We start from the raw sequence: 9,863 nt of genomic DNA, 5'->3' as shown, positions 1-9,863 counted from the left end.
TCAAGTTTGATTTCCTTCCTCTTTTGCTTTCCAGTAAAATAAAATAAAATAAAATAAAATAAAATAAAATAAAATAAAATAAAAAAAGGACAGAAATGCATATTGAATAGCTACACACTCATCATCCACACTTATTGATGTTTTACCATATTTGCTTCTTTTTAGTATTTAAACATGAGTGATAGACATCATGACATTTCTCTTCTAAATATTTCATTATGCATCTCCAAGAAATAGAGACATTTTTCTGCATAACCTAAGTGCCGTTACAACACCTAAAAAATTTACAATAATTCCTTAATATTATTTAATGCTCAGTTCATATCCAAATTTCTCAGATTTTTTCCCCCAATGTCTTTTCTGTCCAGGTGTTTTGTTCAAAATAACAGTCAATTAAAGACAATCACTGCCTTTGTTATATTTCTTAATTCTCTGTAAATTAGCATAGACACCATCTCCTGTCTCCCCTCCCCCATTTTTGACATCGTCATGTTGATAGACTAGGTCAATTTTTCTTTAGAAGTCTTCTGGGTTTATCTAATTGTTTCTTCATGTTGTATTTCCCTATATTTCTCCAGTGTATAACCTGTATATCACCTGTATTTCCTGTAAACTAGAAGTTATATATGAAGTCTTGATTGTACCAAATTAAAGAATTTTAAAGCAAAATGCCTCTCATTGCATCATTTCAGGAAGTACATGATGTCTGATTGTTCTATTAGTGATGTTAAAATTGATCACTGATTTAAGGTAGAGACAGCCAGATCTCTGCATGTAAAGCAGTGTTTTTCTAATGTGACCAGCATGTGATCCTTGGATGATACTTTGGCACTGTGAGGCTATATAGTTCCTCATCAACTTTTCACCTAATGGCTTCACTATTCATTGGTGATCCATCCTTTATTAAATGATTTCATTAGAGGTTGCAAAATGGAGAGTTTTATAATCCTATCATTCCATTCACATTTATCGCTTATTTTATTTTGTAAAGAAGGGCTTTCTCTCATCAACTGGGTTTAGTTTACACTAAAAGGCAACTCCAACTGGAAAGGTAACATACATTCTTAGTTTTTTCTCTTTATCTTTTTGCAAAATAATGAGTCGGTGTAGTGTTGTGACCTCTAACAGTGACTAATACATTTTAAAACATTTATTTACTTATTTAGAGTCAGGGTCTCACTCTATCACCCAGTCTGGAGTGCAGTGGCAAGATCATAGCTCACTGCAGCCTTCAACTCCTGGGCTCAAGCAATCCTTCTGCCTCAGCCTCCTGAGTAGCCACCACCATGAACCACCATGTCTGGCTAATTAATTAATTTTTTTTTTTTTGTAGAGGCCAGGCACAATGGCTCATGCCTGTGATCCCAGGACTTTGGGAGGCCAAGGCAGAAGGATCACTTGAGCCCAGGAGACTGAGACCAGCCTGGGCAACATGACAAAACCTTGTCTCTACAAAAAATACAAAAATTAGCTGGGCATGGTAACACGTACCTGTAGTCTCAGCCAGGTGTGGTGGCTTATGCCTGTAATCCCAGCTACTCGGGAGGCTGAGGTAGAAGAATCGTTTGAACCTGAGAGGTGGGGTTGCAGTGAGCCGAGACTACGCCATTGCACTCCAGCCTGGGTGACAGAGTGAGATTCCATCTCAAAAAAAAAAAAAAAAAAATTGTATCCATTTTTCTGCTGATGGACATTTGGGTTTTTCAGGTTTGGTATTATTATGTATAATTTTTTTTTCTTTTTTTTTTTAGACAAAGTCTCGCTCTGTCACCCAGGCTGGAGTACAGTGGCACAATCTCGGCTCACTGCAACCTCTCCCTCCCAGGTTTAAGTGATTCTCCTGCCTCAGCCTCCTGAGTAGCTGGGATTACAGGTGCAACCACGCCTGGCTAATTTTTGTATTTTTAGTAGAGACAGGGTTTCATCATATTGGTCAAGTTGGTCTCTAACTCCTGACCTTGTGATCCTCCTGCCCTGGCCTCCCAAAGTGCTGGGATTACAGGCGTGAGCCACTGCGCCTGGCCGCTATTATGAATATTCCTGTACACATGTCTCTTGTGTACATATGTGTGCATTTCTCTAAGATAGTAGTTCTTGAACTGTGGTCTCTGGACCAGCAGTATCAGTATCATCTGAAAATTTCTTAGAAATGCAAATTCTTGGGTTCCAGAACTACTGAAGAAACAACTGTGAATGTGACTCTGACTTTAACAATCCCTCCAGGTGATTCTAAGGCATGCTGAAATTTAAGAACCACTGTATACCTGGGAGTTAAATTGATGAGCCCTAATAAGTGTATGTTAAACTTTAATGGCCAATATAAAACTGTTTTCTAAATTAATTGTACCAATTGGCTGGCGTAGCCAATTGGTACAATTAATTTAGCCAATTGGTACAATTTGGGAGGCTTAAGTGATCCTCTCCCACTTAAGCCTCCCAAAGTGTTGGTATTACAGGTATAAGCCACTGCACCGGGCCAGTGTCAATGATTTTAGATCATTCTGATTTTCGAATATATGCATTCATCACTATACATTTCCCATTAAGCAATGTTTTTACTGCATCCCACAAATTGTGATAATTTGTATTTTCATTTTTGTTTAATTTTAAAATTTCTCTTGGGGTGGGGCACAGTGGCTCACATCTGTAATCCCAGCACTTTGGGAGGCTGAGGTGGGCAGATCGCTTGAGGTCAGGAGTTTGAGACCAGCCTGACCAACATGGCAAAAACCTGTCTCTACTAAAAACACAAAACTTAATCGGGCATGGTGGCACATGCCTGTAATCCCAGCTACTCAGGTGGCTGAGGCATAAGAATTGCTTGAACCCAGGAGGCAAGACGAAGGTTGCAGTGAGCCAAGATTGTGCCACTGCACTCGAGCCTGGGTGACTGAGCAAGACTGTCTCAAAAAGATAAAAGTAAAAATAAAATGAAACAAAGTATCTCTTGAAACTTCTTTGACCCATGGGTTATTTAGAAGGGTGTTGTTTTTCAGATATTTGAGGATTTCAGATATTTGAGCTATCTTTTTGTTATTGACTTCTACTTTAATTCCATTGTGGCTGGAGAACATATTTTGTATAATTTCTATTCTTTTAAATTTGTAAAGGTGTGTTTTTATGGTGGTCTGTCTTGGTGAAAATTCCATGTGAGCTTGAGAAGACTATATTTTGGCTGGAAGCAGTGGTTCATACTTATAATCTCAGCAATTTGGAAGACTGAGGCAGGAGGAACACTTGAGGCCAGGAATTCAAGACCAGCCTGGGCAACATAGCTAGACCTCATCTTTTTTTTTTTTTTTTTTGAGACGGAGTCTCGCTCTGCCGCCCAGGCTGGAGTGCAGTGACCAGATCTCAGCTCACTGCAAGCTCCGCCTCCTGGGTTCACACCATTCTCCTGCCTCAGCCTCCGGAGTAGCTGGGACTACAGGTGCCCGCCACCTCGCCCGGCTAGTTTTTTGTATTTTTTTTTAGTAGAGACGGGGTTTCACCGTATTAGCCAGGATGGTCTCGATCTCCTGACCTCGTGATCCGCCCGTCTCGGCCTCCCAAAGTGCTGGGATTACAGGCTTAAGCCACTGCGCCCGGCCTAGACCCCATCTTTACAAAAAAAATTTAAAAATTAGCCAGGCATGGTGGCATACCCGATAGTCCTAGTTACTCAGGAGGCTGGGGCAGGAGGAGCTTTCAAGCCCAGGAGTTCAAGGCTATAGTGAGCTATGATCACACAACTGGACCCCAGCCTGGGTGACATAGTGAGACCCTGTCTCTAGAAGAAAAAGAATGTTATTTTGCAGTTTTGGGATGGTGTATTTTTTTTTTTTATAAATTTATAGTTTTATTAAGACAAAAACTGACAGTGTAGTATGAAGTTTACATTTAAACAAAGTTTACACAGAAATCTAACACATACTTAAAAGGACTTTACAATGTAGCTCTAGATGCAAGTCTAGATAATTATCAAGAACTGATGGATCTCATGACTCAAGACAGAGCATTTTGGGTACCAGTTACTTCTTAGGATTTCTTAAATTTGTGTGTGTGTGTGTGTGTGTGTGTTTTAAAGTGAACCACTGCCCAATATGAAAGTTTAATCTTCTCCTGAGACCAATGCTTTTGAAATCACTAAACTCTTGGATCAATTCAGTGACACTTGTGCTGTCAGTGACTGAACTCTGCCAACAATGGTTTCAGAGTTCAACGCTCAAAAAAGGGAACGGCTCCAAGAGTTCTCCCCACTAAAAATGGCTCCAAGAGTTTTCCCCACTAAGAGCATGGGCCCTTGTCTTTCCCTACTGTCTTATCTCCTCTACCACCCTCTTCTTCTTCCCTAACACCTCAGCCAGTGGCTTGGATGAACAAGCTGATATTTATAACTTCATTATTGGAAAAGAAAGGGTCTTCTAATTTCAGGAATTAGCACCACTGAGACAGAATAATCTGTTTGTATTGTATACTCTCCAATAAAAGACTGTCCCTCCTCATCAATTTCCATCTCCAAAATGGGAACTTTGGTAACTTATGAACTGGCTTAGTTCTTTGTGGGAACAGCAATAAGTTTAGGCAGGGAACACCTTGGCTAATAGGTTTCAGACATTCACAGCTTTTAAACAGTCTCTCACAGTCCTTATTTATGGTGCCAAGGACATTGTTTTTTAAGGTAAAATGTTCTGGACATAGAAGCAAATCATTAGTTGTCTGTTCTTTTCCATTGCTTCACCATTTCCCCTATCAGGCCCCAAATGTTAACCAAAATGATGCTACCCATCTCCCTTTCTCCCCTCCCCATCCCTCCCTCCCCCAAATAATACACCAGTAATAGCCAAAGACTGCACACATGCTATGCTCTAAAAATGCAGAGTTACCACTATTGGGAAGAAGGCTGTGGGCTGTGAAGATGCTCAGTGTAGATCTTCAATCTACAGTGATTTTTTGCTCTCCCACACACCCAATTTTGCAAGTTTTGTCCTTCACAGAAGGCCATTTGCTTTTCTCAGCAAAGTGCAGAAAACGTTGCCTTGAAACACTTATCCCCTTTCCCCTCCACTGGGATGGGTATGCAAACTATACAGTTTGAAACAGCTTTAAAGCACTTGGGCTGCTGCAGGGCACATAAACTATACTGGGTCTTCAAAGGACATCTTCTCAAGCCACCTCTATGGTGTCAAGACAAGTAGAACTCCTTCCCTTGGGATGGTGTATTCTAAATGTCGACCAGTTCTGTTCAGATCATTTATAGCCTTATAGATTTTCTGCTTGCTTCATCTATTAATTACTGAGAGAGTGGCGTTGACATCTCCAACCATAAAACTGAATTTTTCTATCTCTCCTTTAAGTTTGATCAGTTTTTGCCACGTGTATTTTGGCATATTTAGTTCTTTTAAAGATTTTTTTTTTTGTTTTTTTTAAGATCAAGTCTCACTCTGTCACCCAGGCTGGAGGTCAGTGGCTCAATCTCGGCTCACTGCAACCTTCACCTCCCGGGTTCAAGCGATTCTCGTGCCTTAGCCTCTTCAGTAGCTGGGACTACAGGTGTGAGCCACCACACCCAGCTCATTTTTGTTTTTGAATTTGTTTTTGTTTTTGGTTTTGAGATGGAGTTTCACTCTTGTTGCCCAGGCTGGAGTTTACTAATAATATAAAATAAATTTATTTTTTGTACATATGATATATATGTATATATACATACATATATATATATATATATCTGTGGTTTCTGGTTTCCTGTCAAAAATTATAGTTTGGTCTTCGTATGCTTGAATATAGTGAGCACAGATGTTTTATGTTGGAACCAATGTTTTTCACTGAAATCACTGTGAGTCTGTTTTTGTTATCTATTGTGCAGAGCATAGTATTTGGAAAATTATTTGTAGAAATAATTTAAGGTTTTGATAGATTTTCATTTATGTCTGCAGGTGCCTGAAAGCACTAGCAATCTAATATAACCTTACTCCAATTTCAGAGCCATACTGCAGACTAAGCAAGGGTTACTACTTTTGTATCTTTTTTTCTTCTTTTTTTGGAGACAGAGTTTTGCTCTTGTTGCCCAGGTTGGAGTGCAATGGCACGATCTCGGCTCACTGCAACCTCCGCCTCCTGGGTTCAAGTGATTCTTCTGCCTCAGCCTCCCAGAGTAGCTGGGATTACAGGCATGCACCACCATGCCCAGCTAATTTTACTTTTTTATCTTTAGGCTTGGAGTTTGTTTCTTGTTCCCAGGCCAAAACAGGGAGAAGTTTACTAGAATTCTTCCTTTCACAAGCCCTGGATTCTGACATCTACTCCTTTAGCTCCACAGGCTATCTAAATCAGTGTTTTCTCTACTTCTTTTTCCGAGAGAGAGGGTCTCGCTCTGTCACCCAGGCTGAAGTGCAGTGGTGCAACCTTTGCTTACTGCAGGCTCGACCTTCCAGGCTCAATCAATGCTCCTGCCGCAGCCTCCCAAGTAGCTAAGACTACCAGTGCGTGCCGCCCCGCCCCACTAATTTTATTTTTTGTAAAGATGAGGTCTCACTGCATTGCCCAGGCTGGTCATCTACTTCCTTTTTTTTTTTTTTTTTTTTTTTTTAAGACAGAGTCTTGCTCTGTCGGCCAGACTGGAGTGCAGTGGTGCGATCTCGGCTCACTTCAAGCTCCGCCTCCCGGGTTCACGCCATTCTCCTGCCTCAGCCTCCCAAGTAGCTGGGACTACAGGCGCCCGCCACAACGCCCGGCTAATTTTTTTGCATTTTTAATAGAGACGGTATTTCACCGTATTAGTCAGGATGGTCTCGATCTCCTGACCTCGTGATCCACCCGCCTCGGCCTCCCAAAGTGCTGGGATTACAGGCGTGAGCCACCGCGCCCGGCCAATCTACTTCCTAAGAATGGAAAATTTCTGCAGCAATTTCTGCAATTCTCCATTGCAGAAAAAGCCTGTAATTTCTCCATTGCAACATTGGGTCTACTACCTCTGGATTCTGTTCCTTTCTTGGATCTTGGTCTGTGTCAGTTTCTCCTCACTCTCTTGCTTGCTCCTTGATGGTTTAAAAAAAGATTTTGGTAATTTTTCACCCACTTTTTTTTTTTTTTTAAGGCAGAATTTCATTCACCCTGTTGCCCAGGCTGGAGTGCAGTGCTGTGATTTCAGCTCACTGCAGCCTTGGACTCCCAGGCTCAGGTAATTCTTACTTCAACTTCCCAAGTAGCTAGGACTACAGGCATGCACCACCATGCCCAGCTAATTTTTATATATTTTTTTGAAATGTGATTTTGCTATGTTTCCCAGGCTGGTCTCAAACTCCTGAGCTCAAGTGATCCACCTGCCTCAGTCTCCCAAATTGCTGGGATTACAGGTGTAAGTCACCTTTCCTGGCCTGAGTTATCTTTTAACTCCAGCCATTGCTGCAGCCAGCAGCAGCATGCAGGCATCATCTGACACCACCTGCCTCACCTGCACTAAATATCTCTTGTTTTTGGTTTGAGTATGCTCTGCTACGACAGTATTAGGCACTCCTGGGAATCTGTTCAGTCATTCTCATCCATGAAAAACCTGGAAGTATGAGGAAATTAACGTCCCACAGGCCAACTCTTGATCCAATGGTGGACGGAAACTAGAAGATAAATAGTTTTCTTTCTGAAGGACAATTGTTGGGTATATCTTGTACATGATGCTTAAAGAGTCCCCAGAAGAACTGATTCCCAGTGGCTTACAACTCATTCTCTTTCACTGTTTTCATTTTCCCACTCTTTTTTTATTTTCTTTTTTTATTGTTATACTTTATGTTGATCTTATGATATCTTCCCAAACTAAACAACCCCTATACAAGACCTTATTTCACAGTTTGACTTTGGGAGGAATCAGTCTAAGACAAGTTGTCTTCAGCGGAGGCCTGAGGAGTATGAGCTTGAGGTATTGACCTAGTGCATTATTATCAGAAGCAGAAATTGAGGAAAAAATAAATATAGGAGATATTACAACATGTGCTGACAAAAATGATCAGACATCCAAAGGGCTTGAGGTAATGACCTGGTGCATCATTACCAGAAGCAGAAATTCAGGAAAAAATAAATATAGAAGATATTACAGCATGTGTTGACAAAAATGATCAGACATCCAAAGAAAAGGTAATGAAGTAGGAAAGAGACAGGAGGACACAGCTGTGGTGATGTCCTTAAATGAGCTCCCAGCTTTAACTCTTCAGAGTCAATCAATTTTCCTTCTCCAACTAATTCTCCAGATATTCCTGTTCTGTGAATGGCACTTTAATTCCCTCGGTCACAACATCTCTAAATTCAGGTAAGGCTCCTCTCTCAACAAAGCCCCGTCATCTGCACTAGTTTGCTAGGGCTGCTGTGACAAAGTACCATAGACTGGATGGCTTTAACAACAGACATTTATGGTCTCACAGCTCTGGAAGCTAGAAATCTGAAATCAGGCTGTTGGCAGTGTTGATTCTCTCTGAGAGCTGTGAGGGAGAATCTGTTCCAGATCTCTCTCCTTGCCTTGTGGATGGTTTCCATTCTCTTTAACTTTTCACATCATCTTTGCTGTAGCTATGGCTGTCTTCAAATCCTGCCCCTGTCTTTTTTGAGATTGGGTCTCCCTATATTGCCTAGGATGGTCTCAAACTCCTGTGCTCAAGCGATTATCTCGACTCAGCCTTCTGAGTAGCTGGGACTACGAGCACTGGCCACTGTGTATTTCCCCTTTTTATAAGGACACCCATCACATTGAATTAGAGTCTGTCCCAATGACCTGATCTTAACTAACTACATCTGCAACAACCCTATTTCCAAATAACGTCACATTTGGAGGTGCTGGGATTTAGGACTTCAATATATGATTTTTTTGGGGGGGGGGTGGTGGACAGAATTCAACCCCTAACAGTTACCAAGACTTATTAACTCATCCTTCAAAATATCTCTCATACGTGTCCTCCTTCTCTCCCATTCAGGTTGTGTGTGGCACACCCCTACCGTTGCAACAGTCTTTCTAAAATGTTTCCACTTTCTCCTGTTCTCTAATCCATCCTTAAACAGAAATGTGAGGCTATGCTTAAGCACAACTTTCATCATGTTCTCTTGCTCAAAGACATTTAGTGTCTCCTCACTACCTATCAGATACTACCCAAATCAGATAACCTGGTCCTCTGCAATAGGAACTGAACCTGCTTTCCTTTCTAAAAACTCCCATCTTTCCTACCCATTCACCATGTCCCAGAATTATCAGATTATTTAATGTCCCTTATAGATTTTTCCTTTCCAACCTCTGCAACTTTGCTCTGGGCATGGGGGTGATGTTAGGAGGGTCAGAGAATGGACCACAGAGGAGAATTTAGATTTTTCAGATAAGATTGACAATGTGTGCTGGGGATGGGGCACTTATATGCAGAGGGAACTGCTGATACAAGGGCCCAGAAGCATAAACCAGCTGGGCATGTTTGGGGAAATGCAAATAGGGCTGAATTGCTGGTGCATATAGGACGGCAGAATGGGGGAAACACCGCAGTGTTGAAGAGGTTGGTGAGACAAGAACTTGAATGCTCTCTGGGCCAGATAAATTGCTTAGATTCTTCCCTATACCCAGGCAGTTAGTCAATGATTTATAAGAAAATCCATGGCAGTGGATACTCTGACTTGTTCACAACTGTATCCCCAGGGCCTAGAAGAGTGTCTGGCACATAGTAGGCTTGGTCTGGGTGAACCTAAGAGCACAGTGAGACAAGAACTTGGGCTGGGCATGTTGACTCATGCTGGTAATCCCAGCACTTTGGGAGGCCAAGGCAGGAGGATTCCTTGAGCTCAGGAGTTTGGGACCAGCCTGGGGAACATAGTGAGACCTTGTCTCTACTAAAAACCAAAAAAATTAGCCAGGTGTGGTG

The sequence above is a fragment of the Rhinopithecus roxellana genome, chromosome 14 (assembly GCF_007565055.1).
Source record: "Rhinopithecus roxellana isolate Shanxi Qingling chromosome 14, ASM756505v1, whole genome shotgun sequence".
Taxonomy (NCBI): Eukaryota; Metazoa; Chordata; class Mammalia; order Primates; family Cercopithecidae; genus Rhinopithecus; species Rhinopithecus roxellana.
This window is presented reverse-complemented; position numbering follows the sequence as displayed.